Source organism: Papaver somniferum, chromosome 11, assembly GCF_003573695.1.
Source record: "Papaver somniferum cultivar HN1 chromosome 11, ASM357369v1, whole genome shotgun sequence".
NCBI lineage: Eukaryota > Viridiplantae > Streptophyta > Magnoliopsida > Ranunculales > Papaveraceae > Papaver > Papaver somniferum.
In genome coordinates, this window is record NC_039368.1 from 128,048,067 (window position 1) to 128,063,591 (window position 15,525).

Sequence of the window (15,525 nt, forward strand, 5' to 3'; positions counted from 1 at the left end):
TTCCATCATTCCATGGAATGAAGCCAAGCACCATCTCCATACGTTATGTGTCCTAGTCAGCTAACGTCATCGACCGATTCGTGGCCCAAGTCAGCAACACCATCGTTATCACTCCGCGGCCGAAGCCGCCACATCAGCATCGGCCCCATGACCCAAGTTGGCACCAACGTTCCGGGAAGAAAAGTTCGCCAGCACCCTATGGCAAAGACAGATTTATGTGAAGCCGCCAATGCAAGGATTACAGATTCTTCATGCCTCCTGACAATGGTTAGGCAAATCTTCCCGACAATCTCCTCACGACTTGCTGTTCCGATTCTGTCATCATCTCATGCTTACCCCGCAACAAATCCAATGTTCCGAGCTAAGCAAGGGACTTAATGTTGATGGTGGATTTTAGCTTAGGGTAAAAATCGTAAAACCTTGCATCCGATGTGACGTCACTCTGTAAGGAAACTGAGCCATGAGTGTTAACCTCTCTATTGGCATATTTATTGAGTCGTTCAATATATTTACATGAAATTTATCCAGACTAGCCATGTAGCAAGCATCCCAGATGTTCTGTAAATTTTGGCGCCTTACCCATATTCACTTAATATAAGTTTCTTTGAATGCTTTCTATGCTATGTTCCTCGGCTGAACCCTTAATGTTGATATGGCATGACAATTTATGTTCACTCGCAGCAGAGTAGCACGAATTTCCAAATGTCAAGGATAAGGTCTTTGCATAAGGTATTCAATCAGAAAGCATGCTTCTCTCTGGAAATGAACTTAAGCGAACTCTGTGTTAACACATATAATTCAATTAATTACCCTGATTAACTTGCAAAAGTTAGGGGTTTGCGCCTTACACAGTATATTAGACCTTGCTTGTCGAAATTAAGCCTAGGAAAACTAGGTGATTAATCCGCCATGGATTAGTAGGTGCAAAATCCTACCCAAAATCATAAAACAAGGAAGCATGGACATGCCTTAGGCCAAACGGGCGCCATTTGCCATTGCCAACGCCCCATGCCCAACCGGCCCTATTTTCCTCGACCAATCAGGTCACCTCAAACTCTCCACACACATATAAGTCGTGGCTGGGCCCATACTTGCCGGCCCCATTTGTCATTGACCAATCAGGTCACTCATAAGCCGCCACACTTACACAGAAGTGCATCCACGCCCATGCTTGGCCGACCCTCTCTTTTTCGACCAATCCGGTCGCTCTAAACTTGCCACACTCACATCAGAAGTGTGGCCGCTCGTGTTTGGCCGGCCCTTATTCTTGACCAATCAAATCGCTCTAAACTTGCCACCATACATAAAAGGACATACGCACCTTTTCGCGCCACCATGATAACTGGAAAACCAAACGCGCCTTGCCACAACAACATATTAGATCCGCATTCCAACATACCACTCTGCCACAGCAACATGCCAACATGCCTGAAAATGCGGGGGTCTAACAACCTCACCCAATATTTCGATTAGCAATATGTATGGACTAACTCCAAGATACTTTCTAGAGAATCAACTAGATAGTCAGACTCAATCTAGAGAAAAGTATATCGAGGAGTTAATATCTCTCTCACTTGAATGAATCTTTACTCAATAAAATAGGAATTTGTAAGTCTTTATCAAATACAAGGATGATAAACTTGGACGGTACCACAGACCAATGTCCAAGAATCAATCAATTTCCAATCGACAACCAAAGGTTGGATTTCACTATTGATCGATACACCGCACAACCTGTGATATTTCAATTATATAACAAAATATAATGTGGAATAGAAATAACACAGACACCAGAAGTTTTGTTAACGATGAAATCGCAAATGCAGAAATACCCCGGGACCTAGTCCAAATTGAACACCACACTGTATTAAGCCGCTACAGACACTATCCTACTACAAACTAACTTCGGTCTAGACTGTAGTTGAACCCTAATAAATCTCACACTGATTCAAGGTACAATTGTGCTCCTTACGTCTCTGATCCCAGCAGGATACTACGCACTTGATTTCCTTAGCTGATCTCACCCACAACCAAGAGTTGCTACGACCCAAAGTCGAAGACTTTAATAAAAAAATCTGTATCACACTGAAAAGTCTACAAAGATAGATAAATCTGTCTCCCACAGATAAACCTAAAAGTTTTGTTCTGTCTTTTAGGTGAACAAGAACCAATATTCCCAAAGAACAACCTAGTATTATCAATCACCTCACAATAATCTAAATCGTATGGTAGCGAAACTAGATATGCGGAATCACAAACGATGAGACGAAGATGTTTGTGATTTCTTTTTATCTTGCCCTATCGGAGATATAATATCAATTCAATTATATAAACGTGTACATTGGTTGGTTCACAAATGGTTGACCAATGGTTAGCCATATGAGTGCTTTCATTTCAACCGTATTCATCTTTCTCATAACTAGTTCAAATGACTCATAAGGACTAGTTCAAGAGTTTTTCAATTGCTTAGGTCTTTATACATAGACACAATTGAAACAAAATAGGTTTGATTCATTTGAATCAATTCATGAACAATATACCCACGGTTTGCAAAGATTTCATTCCTTATAATTTATTGTTTTAAGTCCATGAACTACCAATTTGAGAAATAACCAGCTTGGGTACGCGTACGGGTATGCATACCTTAGCTACCGGATTTTGAGTTGGTTTTAGTTTCCAAACTCAGCGCACTTGTTTGGGTGAAAAAGTCCAGCCAGTATGCGTACGGGTACACGTACCTAAGGTGACTGGTTTTTGGGTTCGTAAACTTCAAACCCAGCAGAATTTCACGGACGTGAACTTCCGCCAGTATGCGTACGGGTATGCATACCCAACCTGTCTCCTTAACCAATAGCGCATGCACACATATGCACGCACTTGGTTTCCGGCACATGGATTTATACACAAATGTGCGAACACACTAAATGCTTACATCCATATATGGTTACATATTCTCAACTCTACATTTCAAACATTGAAACATTCTTCTATAATGTTATAACAGTCGTTAGAAATAAAGAATCGACAATCGTCACCAAAACTATTTTCAAGATTGAAACGTCATCATGACTTTCGTCACGCATAAAGATGAAGATGGTTAAAGCAAAATCTTACCATCACGTATTTCGAGAAAAAGATAGGCGAGTAAACTCAGCTCAAAATAACAAGTGTGTATGTATGAAAACTATCATACTTATACAACAGTTGTCTCAAGAGTAGGAGATAGAGTAGATAGACTTTTGAGTGATAATATGAGTTCAAGTCTCCACATACCTTTTGGTCGGATGAAGTTCCACCGGTTCCTTGAGTAGTTCTTCGTCTTTGCAAGATAATCACCATGGAGTATGGAGCTCAACTATTCCTAACTATCCTAGACCGAGACTTAGTCATAAGCATACTAGAAATCAAGACATATAGTTTTGATCACTAATATTGACAAACATGCTTGATATAGAAATGCATGCGAGTTCGACCGAGCAATGCTCTAACAATCTCCCCCTTTGTCAATTTTAGTGACAAAACTATCAATACATATGGATTACAAAATAAATAAAACTTTGTAGCTTCTTGTCCACATGCTTGATCTCCTTGGCGCTTCAACGTTACTCGAAAACTTCATCTTTTCCAAGTACTCCTGTTTATTCCAAAGGTTGTAAGTTCAGCATCATAGTTGTTGAAGTTCTGTAGCCATAACAATGAGAAAACAAAGGCTCTCGGTCATTGTTGTACAGTTTCATAGTATTATTACACAACATCAAAGTTCTCATATCACAACTTCGACAACAATACTATGGTGACATGTATCCCTCCCCCTTAGTCAATACTTTGTCTCAACATGAAAACCACTCCCCCTTACATAATGATCCGAAAATCATATGTATTTGTAGTGTGAACTACACATTAATTCTCCCCCTTTTTGTCAATAAAATTGGCAAAGATACGAAAACGGGATCCTAATGAAAATTTTCATGGAGACACTTCAAGACCAAAGAAAAGTACATACCAACTTTTTTAGATGCAATCATAAATCCGAAGCTAAATGCATTCATCACAGAGTTTATAAAGATACAAGATAACTCCTCAAATATTCCACAGCCGCACTCCCCACAAAGATATGGAATTTAAGCCCAAGTACAAAAGAACTCTCCCTCATTTGATGTCATTCCCAAGAGAACAACAAGAGCGGCCTTACTTTTACAAGAAAAGAAGGATTTTATTGGACACCAAAAACCATAAAGAAATGATTTTCTATATAAAAAAAACCCAATTAAACTAATCACAAGAGACTACATGATTAATTTAATCGGAATACACAACAAAATAACCACAAACGAATCTATGATTAATCTAGTTGGAAATGCTCGACATAAGAGAACTTACGGAGCTACGACTAAGTTCACCATAAAAGAATGATTAACTCAATCGTCTTATGCTCAAAACAAGAAAAACTTATGGAGTATTGCAGTATACACATAAAATATGGATCAGGGAATGATCAATACTGCGTCATATACAAGGATTCATTCTATTTTCCTAATCCTTGTGAATAAAATATTTTAACATACCTTCCGTCAATAATTTACATAATAGGATTAACTTTTGTTTGTCAAAAGTCCATAGACCTTGTATCAATACATGCATATCGACATATAAAAGAGATAACTTTTGACATCATATGGGACAATAATAGTTCACGGACGTAAACACACATATCCCATAACATATTGCAATATATAAAACCATAAAGATTAATACTGCAAAAATCATCTTCCAAACCAATTTTTAGAATCTAAACAAATAAACCTAAAAAATAAAGATGAAAGAAAAAATAGACGTAGGTATGTGTACTCACAATAATGGCTATTCCAAACTCTAGTTATTCTTCCTAAAACATAAAAATAAATTCTCAGAAGAAGACTTTCTAGACATTGATAAAGTAAAACACCTACTTTAAAACCGATCACAAGCAAAATCAAAGTTCACGTTCAGAAGCTTCATAGGTTTCTAGGCTTTTGAACTTGTGATTCATATTATCAACTGCGTCTTCGGAGAAGATATCTTTGTTGAGAAGTTCTTTAGCATGCGACTTTATGAGACCAAGGTCAGTAGTAACTTTTTTCACCTCAGTTCTGATCACATCGAGATCCTTCATTGTATCAACAGGTTGCAGTTTTTCTTCCTCAAAATAACTAAGAAATTCATGAACCACTTCAGCCGAAACCATATCCACATTCTCAACATCTTGGTGTGAGTAAGCATAGTAGCACGAAGCATTAGGTGCACCTTCTTCTACAAGAGTCATTTTCTTCCTCTCTTTCGGTTCAACACCAAAACCTTTTTCAAGAAATCCCTTTGCAAAATCACCATAAATAGATGAAGAAGAAGACATTCTTGAAAACCCAGAGAATAACCTAGAGTATGCGTACGTGATGTGTAACTCAATACGTCGGGAATTTAAAGGGTTTTTAGTGAAGGGATTTTTAGGGTTTACTTAATTGACTCGTGCCAGTTGATGAGTGCCAAATATTGTATATATTTATCCCTTTTTGTTGGCATTTAACTCATCTTTTATGCATTAATTCTACATTTTATCCCATATTCTGTATTTTCATTGTTTTCAAGAATAAATATTTTTATTAATTAATTTTGCATTTTTAGGTAATAAATAAAGTCTGGATGACTTGCGGAGCAAAAAGAGCAGAGAAGTAGTGAAAAGCCGGGAGAAATCACGCAAGGAAGCCGCGAAGAATGGTGCGCACAACCTCATTTTCTACACACAAAAACGCCTCCGTTCTCAGCCATCAGATCAGTTCTCAGAAGCATCCGACGGTCGCTCCTTCATAGAGCATCAAAATCTGAAGTCTCTGCCAAGCACCACAGCGCTGAAATTCCAAGCCTTCAGATTAGATGGTAGTTGAATCCAACGGTTGCTCCCTTGCTGTGCATCAAAGTTTGATATCTCCGCCTTACACTACAGCACCTAACCTAATCTAGCACCGTTCGTTTCGTTGAATCCATTCATCCGACGGTCGCTCCTCGCTTGCCTCCGCATCACCGTCCGATTTACCTACCAGCTCCACATCTCACGGCTTAGTCTCGCTGAACATCAAAAATCGATGAATCCGCCACACACTGGAACACCCGAACCCTATACCAGCTAACCAAACACCCCCCTTCTTCCCAAAACAGTCGACCCTCACCATCACCACACCCTGTTTGCAGAACCAACTCCACTGCCACCACCGCCGTACCTCCATGTCCGCTACCACCAACTCCCCACCTGCTCAACATTGAAACCCCTATCACTCTAACATGCCTCTCACTTCTTTTCACTGTTTTCCCCTAGTCTAGGGTTTTGAAAATAGAGAAAAAGCATTGATAGACATGGTAGAGAATTAGGTGAAGCTAGAGTGAAATTGAAGGCATTGAGAGGTAGAGGAGGACAAATAGAAGAATGGGTCGAGTTCAATTTGATGTTGCTACATCAAATTAGGTAAAAAAATCAAAACCCTAATTTCAGTTAATTTGGGTATTTTCGAGTAAGCTCTAATTACTGTTAGGGAGAAGCATGGAGGAGCATTATAGAAGATATGGGTCTGATTTGTACTGTCAATTTAGGTAGAAATAATTTACCTAATTTCTATTTGATTTTAGGGATTTTTTTGGTAGAACCCTAATTGTGTCTGTGGGTATAAATAGGAACTTTGGGATGTTGTAAAAACTTTATGCTGGACTAGCCAGTGTCCAGGACTTTCAAGTTCTGTTAATTTTCAATTTTAGTTTCACATCAGTTCCTGTTAATGTGCATGTTTTAATTTCATGTTTTAATTTCCAATCAATTCCTGTTTATGTTCCTGTTAATGTGTTTATTTTCATATCCTGTTGATGATCCTGTTAATCTGCTTGTTTTGATGCATTGTGTTGATAAGTTCCTTTGTTAATGTTCCTGTTATGTTTAATTTGCTGTTAGTTTGATGGAATGCTAGGCTAGTTACCTTTGAAGCATTGAACTGATTGAGTAATGGAAGAAATCAGTGCTCATAGCAAGCTGATTATCTTGCCATTCCTTTTGTATGCTTAGGTTGCACTGATTTGATTGAGTAGTGGGGAGAAACTAGTGCTCACTAGTGACAATGAGCAAGCTAGTTCTCTTCCCACTCTAGAAGAATGCCTTAGTTTTGCTCCATTTCAGTTTCATTATCATCCCTGCCCTTGGCCTTAGGCCTTGGTTCATCTTGCACTGTTTTCTGCTTGTAGTTGCTGTGTTCTTTCCCTTTGCTATATTGCCTTGTTTTGCTTGTTGAGTCATTGTCTTGTTAAATTTTCTTCATTGTCTTTGCTTCTTATTGCATTGTCTTCACTGTTTTGTTCACTGCCATCTTTGCTTCCACTTCCCTGCAACTCTGTTGCTTCTCTTATTCCACTGCCCTGCAACTCTGTTGCTTCTCTGTTTTCTTCCTCTTGCCTTGTTTTGCCCTGATGTTGCTGCATTCATTGCTTATGCTGCTGCTGCTACTTGCACTGCTTGTGCAGCTGCTGTGCAGTCTTGCTACTGCTGCTGCCTCCCTTTCTCTGCTTGTGCAGCTGCTGTGCAGCACTTGTGCTGCTGCCACTTCTTCTCCTGTTGCTGCAGCTGCTGTTGCTGCAAAAGCTGAGCCCAATTCAGCTGAGCCCAAAGCTCACTTCAAAAGCTGAGCCCAATTCAGTTCATTGAAACCAAAGGTTTAAAGCCCAAGGCCCAGTGCAATTCCAAAGGTACAAAGCCCAAGGTTTAGTTCATTAAGGCCCAGAAATAGGTTCAGAACAAGAAAAGGCCTAGCTCCCAAAAGCCTGTGAGGCCCAGTTCAGCCCAAGCCTAAGTTTAAGGCCAAAGCCTAGTGTACTGATAGGCTAAAGCTAAAGCCCAATTCATTCCCAAAGAACTCAAAGACCCAAAGCCCAACAACAGCAATTTAGGAACCCAATTAGCTATAAACACTCCAAAACACACCCGATCTCTGTGGATCGACCCGTACTTGCACGAGCTACAACCGACGACCGTGCACTTGCGGTATTACTGTAGGCCCGCGTTTCATTGCGCTTTAATTTTATACATATCTCCGGGCCCACCAAGTTTTTGGCCGGGGATAATTTTTAGGACCTTTTAGAAGCCTATCAAGTTTTTGGCGCCGTTGCCGGGGATTGGTGCTGTGTTTTTCTTGTTGTTTTATTAGCTATTTTTGCATTTCACTGCATAGCATTTGCATCTGCATCTGCTTCACTTCATTTGCTGTTGGACCTGCTGTTCTGAACCTGTTTTTCCTCTGCTGGGACGCCACCAAGGAAAAGAACCAAAACCCAACTGGGTTTTTGCAACAATATCAGAGCAGCTGGGCTGTGCTTAAAAGGTAACCCATTTAAGAGAACCCGAATTGTGGGCTTCCAATTTTTTAATTGTGGGCATGTAATATTAAAGCCAATTTTTGGGCTTCTCTTATTTTCTGTTGGGTTTGTAATAATTTATTTGTGGGCTTGCTTGTTTAATTTGTGGGCTTGTATTTAATTTTTGTGAGCTTGTTTAATTTGGACTTATATCTTGTATTCTGGATTTTTAAACCCAGCTGAGCTTGTAACCGATCACGCTAGTTGAACTCGTTAGTGGGCCGAGTACCCAAATTCTAGGCCGAGATTTTGGACTCAATTCCACCAAAAGTTTTCAACCAAGCGGAGCCAAAGCTAACACAAAAGGCTTGCACAGTGGGCTTGCTCCCATTTCAAAAACCAAATTTTATTTTCTTCACAAAAAAAAAAAAAAAAAAAAAAAAAAATTTAAAATTTTTTTTTACTTTTCTCCCATTCAAAAACCAAATTATTTTCTTCATTTTATTCTTTCTTAAAAAAAAAAAAAAAAAAAAAAAAAAAAAAAAATTCTTTTGCTCCCAATTTCAAAAACCAAAAATTTCTCCCATAAAAACCAAAGTTTTCCAAATGTTTCCCTAAAAACCAAAATTTTTCTTTTTCCCAACAAAACCAAATTTTTCCAAAAAGTCCAATCCCATTAAAAACCAAATTTTCTTGTAGATAATGTGTTAGTTAAAATTCCTTTTGTATATATTTTGTGCTAATCCAATATGATCTCGGCTGAAATATGTTGGATTTTTGCCTTGAATAACGGAGTTTTAATTCTGCTTTCGCCGAAATCGGGTATTCTCTCTCCTTTTACTCTACTCAGCATGTCCCTTTCCATATGTTGCATTTTAATCCTTTCCATATTTTGAAACATTGAGGACAATGTTTAGTTTAGGTTTGGGGGTATAGAGTAGATACCACGATAATTTGCCATAATTGAAAACGAACTCCTTCTTCTTTTTGAAAAAATTGAAAAATTCCAAAAAAAAAATGAATGAAAAATCAAAATTCAAAAAAATTAAAAAATGAAAAATCATAAAAAAAAAAATGGAGCTCATTTACCTTGAAATGTTGACTCTTGTGCAAATATGTATTTTTATTAGGAGTCTTAGTCTAGATATTTAGGCACCCTGATTCTAGCACAATTCACATAGTGATAAGAAATTTGCACGCGCACGATCTACCAATACATGTATGGCCTCGATCTTCAAGGTGTTTGATAGGAAGTTACGATTGCCAATCACTTTAGAATACTGAACGAAACTTGACTAGCTTGTTCTTTGGTTGGTTGGGATAGAAGGTGGAGGTTACATTAAGAAAGACAACCATCGAATTTAACTGGGTGCATCAAAAGGGCTACCTCTTGCAAAGTGTCATGTAATCTTTTGTTTCCTTTTGATATGTATCAAAAGTGTTTTTTTTGTTAAAAAAAAAAAAAAAAAAAAAAAAATCAGAAAAATACAAAAAATCAAGTATTCCATCATCTCTTGTTCCAAAATAAAAAGAGAGTAGTCAATGTAAATAAGAGTCATGTAAAGAGTCATCTTTTGTTGTTTCATTGTAATAAGCAAGGAGGGTGTATGCCATTGATGTACAACGCGAGTAATTGTGAAATACCTCCAACTCATTCACAATTCTCGTAAAGTCCGGACAGCTAGCTAGATTTCGACCTTGGTTCTTAGCCTGAGAAACTATCTCTTGGTGATTAGTAGTCATAACTTCAGATCTTTCTTTACACATGTGTAGATACACTTTACACTCTTATCACATGTCTTTTTTTGTTATCAGTGCTAGGATTGTGCCTTCGATAGCTAGATTGACATCTCCATTTTGCTGTGAGCTTAACTGTTTTGCACATGTCACATTTGATGGAATCTGAGCTTATATTTTGACCTAGAACTTTGTAGGTACGTTCTAAGCAAACCTTCACGAGACTTCAACTCGTCCACTAGGGACACTTAGTGGTTTAAAAGGCTTAGTGCATACGCTAAATGCATTCGAGAGACCAGCGACAGTGGTATAGTTAGGATTTCCTTAGTTTTGTTTTACTTGAGGACAAGTAAAATTCAGGTTTGGGAGTATTTGATGAGTGCCAAATATTGTATATATTTATCCCTTTTTGTTGGCATTTAACTCATCTTTTATGCATTAATTCTACATTTTATCCCATATTCTGTATTTTCATTGTTTTCAAGAATAAATATTTTTATTAATTAATTTTGCATTTTTAGGTAATAAATAAAGTCTGGATGACTTGCGGAGCAAAAAGAGCAGAGAAGTAGTGAAAAGCCGGGAGAAATCACGCAAGGAAGCCGCGAAGAATGGTGCGCACAACCTCATTTTCTACACACAAAAACGCCTCCGTTCTCAGCCATCAGATCAGTTCTCAGAAGCATCCGACGGTCGCTCCTTCATAGAGCATCAAAATCTGAAGTCTCTGCCAAGCACCACAGCGCTGAAATTCCAAGCCTTCAGATTAGATGGTAGTTGAATCCAACGGTTGCTCCCTTGTTGTGCATCAAAGTTTGATATCTCCGCCTTACACTACATCACCTAACCTAATCTAGCACCGTTCGTTTCGTTGAATCCATTCATCCGACGGTCGCTCCTCGCTTGCCTCCGCATCACCGTCCGATTTACCTACCAGCTCCACATCTCACGGCTTAGTCTCGCTGAACATCAAAAATCGATGAATCCGCCACACACTGGAACACCCGAACCCTATACCAGCTAACCAAACACCCCCCTTCTTCCCAAAACAGTCGACCCTCACCATCACCACACCCTGTTTGCAGAACCAACTCCACTGCCACCACCGCCGTACCTCCATGTCCGCTACCACCAACTCCCCACCTGCTCAACATTGAAACCCCTATCACTCTAACATGCCTCTCACTTCTTTTCACTGTTTTCCCCTAGTCTAGGGTTTTGAAAATAGAGAAAAAGCATTGATAGACATGGTAGAGAATTAGGTGAAGCTAGAGTGAAATTGAAGGCATTGAGAGGTAGAGGAGGACAAATAGAAGAATGGGTCGAGTTCAATTTGATGTTGCTACATCAAATTAGGTAAAAAAATCAAAACCCTAATTTCAGTTAATTTGGGTATTTTCGAGTAAGCTCTAATTACTGTTAGGGAGAAGCATGGAGGATCATTATAGAAGATATGGGTCTGATTTGTACTGTCAATTTAGGTAGAAATAATTTACCTAATTTCTATTTGATTTTAGGGATTTTTTTGGTAGAACCCTAATTGTGTCTGTGGGTATAAATAGGAACTTTGGGATGTTGTAAAAACTTTATGCTGGACTAGCCAGTGTCCAGGACTTTCAAGTTCTGTTAATTTTCAATTTTAGTTTCACATCAGTTCCTGTTAATGTGCATGTTTTAATTTCATGTTTTAATTTCCAATCAATTCCTGTTTATGTTCCTGTTAATGTGTTTATTTTCATATCCTGTTGATGATCCTGTTAATCTGCTTGTTTTGATGCATTGTGTTGATAAGTTCCTTTGTTAATGTTCCTGTTATGTTTAATTTGCTGTTAGTTTGATGGAATGCTAGGCTAGTTACCTTTGAAGCATTGAACTGATTGAGTAATGGAAGAAATCAGTGCTCATAGCAAGCTGATTATCTTGCCATTCCTTTTGTATGCTTAGGTTGCACTGATTTGATTGAGTAGTGGGGAGAAACTAGTGCTCACTAGTGACAATGAGCAAGCTAGTTCTCTTCCCACTCTAGAAGAATGCCTTAGTTTTGCTCCATTTCAGTTTCACTATCATCCCTGCCCTTGGCCTTAGGCCTTGGTTCATCTTGCACTGTTTTCTGCTTGTAGTTGCTGTGTTCTTTCCCTTTGCTATATTGCCTTGTTTTGCTTGTTGAGTCATTGTCTTGTTAAATTTTCTTCATTGTCTTTGCTTCTTATTGCATTGTCTTCACTGTTTTGTTCACTGCCATCTTTGCTTCCACTGCCCTGCAACTCTGTTGCTTCTCTTATTCCACTGCCCTGCAACTCTGTTGCTTCTCTGTTTTCTTCCTCTTGCCTTGTTTTGCCCTGCTGTTGCTGCATTCATTGCTTATGCTGCTGCTGCTACTTGCACTGCTTGTGCAGCTGCTGTGCAGTCTTGCTACTGCTGCTGCCTCCCTTTCTCTGCTTGTGCAGCTGCTGTGCAGCACTTGTGCTGCTGCCACTTCTTCTCCTGTTGCTGCAGCTGCTGTTGCTGCAAAAGCTGAGCCCAATTCAGCTGAGCCCAAAGCTCACTTCAAAAGCTGAGCCCAATTCAGTTCATTGAAACCAAAGGTTTAAAGCCCAAGGCCCAGTGCAATTCCAAAGGTACAAAGCCCAAGGTTTAGTTCATTAAGGCCCAGAAATAGGTTCAGAACAAGAAAAGGCCTAGCTCCCAAAAGCCTGTGAGGCCCAGTTCAGCCCAAGCCTAAGTTTAAGGCCAAAGCCTAGTGTACTGATAGGCTAAAGCTAAAGCCCAATTCATTCCCAAAGAACTCAAAGACCCAAAGCCCAACAACAGCAATTTAGGAACCCAATTAGCTATAAACACTCCAAAACACACCCGATCTCTGTGGATCGACCCGTACTTGCACGAGCTACAACCGACGACCGTGCACTTGCGGTATTACTGTAGGCCCGCGTTTCATTGCGCTTTAATTTTATACATATCTCCGGGCCCACCAAGTTTTTGGCCGGGGATAATTTTTAGGACCTTTTAGAAGCCTATCACCAGTTACATGGGAACTTGTACGAGAACAATCTCCACCCAAGACAAGAAGTCGTGCGTACACAACCTTGTTGAAGGCTCTTTCAATCAAAAAGACTCATAGAGAAGCAACCTTTTAGAGTACAAGAGTAGCACCTTGTTTAACCAATCAAACAAATATAAATTTTGATCATAACAAATAAATACTTGTGGAAGCATTTTTACAGGATACACATGCTAAAGTCGATAATAAGTCATCATGGAAATCCGAAAAACACCTTGACAACAAGTTTACCTGAACATATCTCTCAACCAGGATTTTTGTGTGAGAGATTTCAACCTTGACAAATGTAAATTGTTTGTGGTTAAACCCCTTTCTTCTGTACTTTGGAAGAAGACTGTTATGATGTGAAAAATTATCATAGAATTTACTATCATCATAATATGACACATAGTGAGGATTTCTACCTGATGAGTGCTGTCTCGATGGAGAACACAATTTGTTGATGATATCCTTATATCCCTCAATAATAAATCTTAGGTTGTCATCCATCTGCTCATATTTGCATTCTTTACTCGATAAATGATTCACGTCATGATTAATATTATCTCCATTTATGATAGGAGAGAGAACACGAGTTCTTCTTGTACGATAAACGTTAACAGGTCTATTATGCTTTTGTGCATTTGAGGAACTCATCGAACTGACCTTCCTGGTAGGGATCACATGGTGTGTACTAAAACCAACTGGTTTAGACATACGAATGTCAGCTACACCTTTAAGAATTAAATCTAAGGTGTGTTGAAGTTGAACCAATGATTTATTTTTAAACTTCGATTTCCCTTTTTGCACAATATGCCCTTTTGAATTACAAAAAAGGCACACTTTCTGATCACGGGAGTGATTAGAGATTTCAGACCTAACATTTTCGTTCGGAGAATTTTGTCTTCAAACTGATGTGTGAATCCTCTACACATTAGTTTGAGTGGGAAGAGAATCTGAAGTTAAGTCTGAAACTGGAGCTCTTTCAGTTTGGATAGAAGTAGATGGCATAGCAGACTTTTCTGAACATCCTTGAATGGAGAGTTTATTAAGAAGATGTTCAATATCCAAAGCATCCTTTTTAAGTTTTGCCTCAAGTAAGATACGAGTTGATCGCACTTCAGGATTTTCCTTAGAATAAGCCTTTTCACTGGAGCCACAGTCTTTTACTACACCAAGAAGAACATTGACATGTTTTCTTAAATGTTTGAATCTATCAGCTTGAATTATAACAAGGTTTAGAATTATTTTACTCTCTTTAGCTGTTTCCTCTTGAACATAGTCAGATTCATTAAAGAAACATATGTCAGTGTTAATCTGTTTCGTTTGAACACTTGGTTCGTCTATAAGAGAGATTTAGGGATCCTTCTTGTTAGAGCATGGCTCGTTTGAACCCACCAAGCGTTGGTATGTCAAGTTTGGTTGTCATATTTTAGTGAATCAAAACTCATGTTAAGAATCGCTTGATTATGTACTAGAGTCAACTTCGTATAGGTTAGCTTGAAAGTATTAGGATATGAGACATTATAAGTATTGAGAAGTCTTGAAGATGTGAAGAAGCAAGGAGCTACAACGACAACAATCATCTTTCCACTTGAGGTTAGTGATATTTGACTTGAATTGTTTCATTCCCTAACGTATCTTTCAAGTCGTGCATGAAAGCATAACTGCGAAGCATATTTGAACTCTAGATAGACATAGTATTAAGGAATACAATATGAGGTTTATTGCTTAACCATTAAACTTTGTAGATAAGATATCGCCATAATCATGTTATTTTGATGATGTATGGGTATGAGGTGAGGATTTCATCTAGGGAACAATGTTACATGTGTTCTAAGGAAGTAAGTTCATAAACTTGTTTGTGGACCGAAAAGAAAATTTCCATGTGTTATTGGTTTTGTTATTCATTGCATATCTTATGAACAACCAATATGTGTGATAGAGTATACCCGCTCACAACTTGTTGTGTTCTTGGTAGAACTATTCACAAAGGCCTGACTTGTGTATTGGTATAAATTTTATTAGTAAAACCGATCTTAAGTAATCACCTGTGGTATGATCGGGTTTGTATGTCTGACAACTTTGGGGAAAGGGGAACCGATCCTAGTAAGGGGTGCAGTACATCAAGGGGAACCGATCCTTGTATGGGATGCATCAAGGTTTATAGCAGAAAGGGGAACCGATCCTAGTAAGGGGTGCAATACATCAAGGGGAACCGATCCTTGTATGGGGTGCAGCAATGTTTATAACAGAAAGGGGAACCGATCCTATGGACATGTGCAACACGTTTTTAGGCAAAGGGGAACCGATCCTATGTACATGTGTAATGGTGGTCCCGGGAAAGCGTATAAAATTGAAGCGAAATGAAACGGTCCTACAGTAAT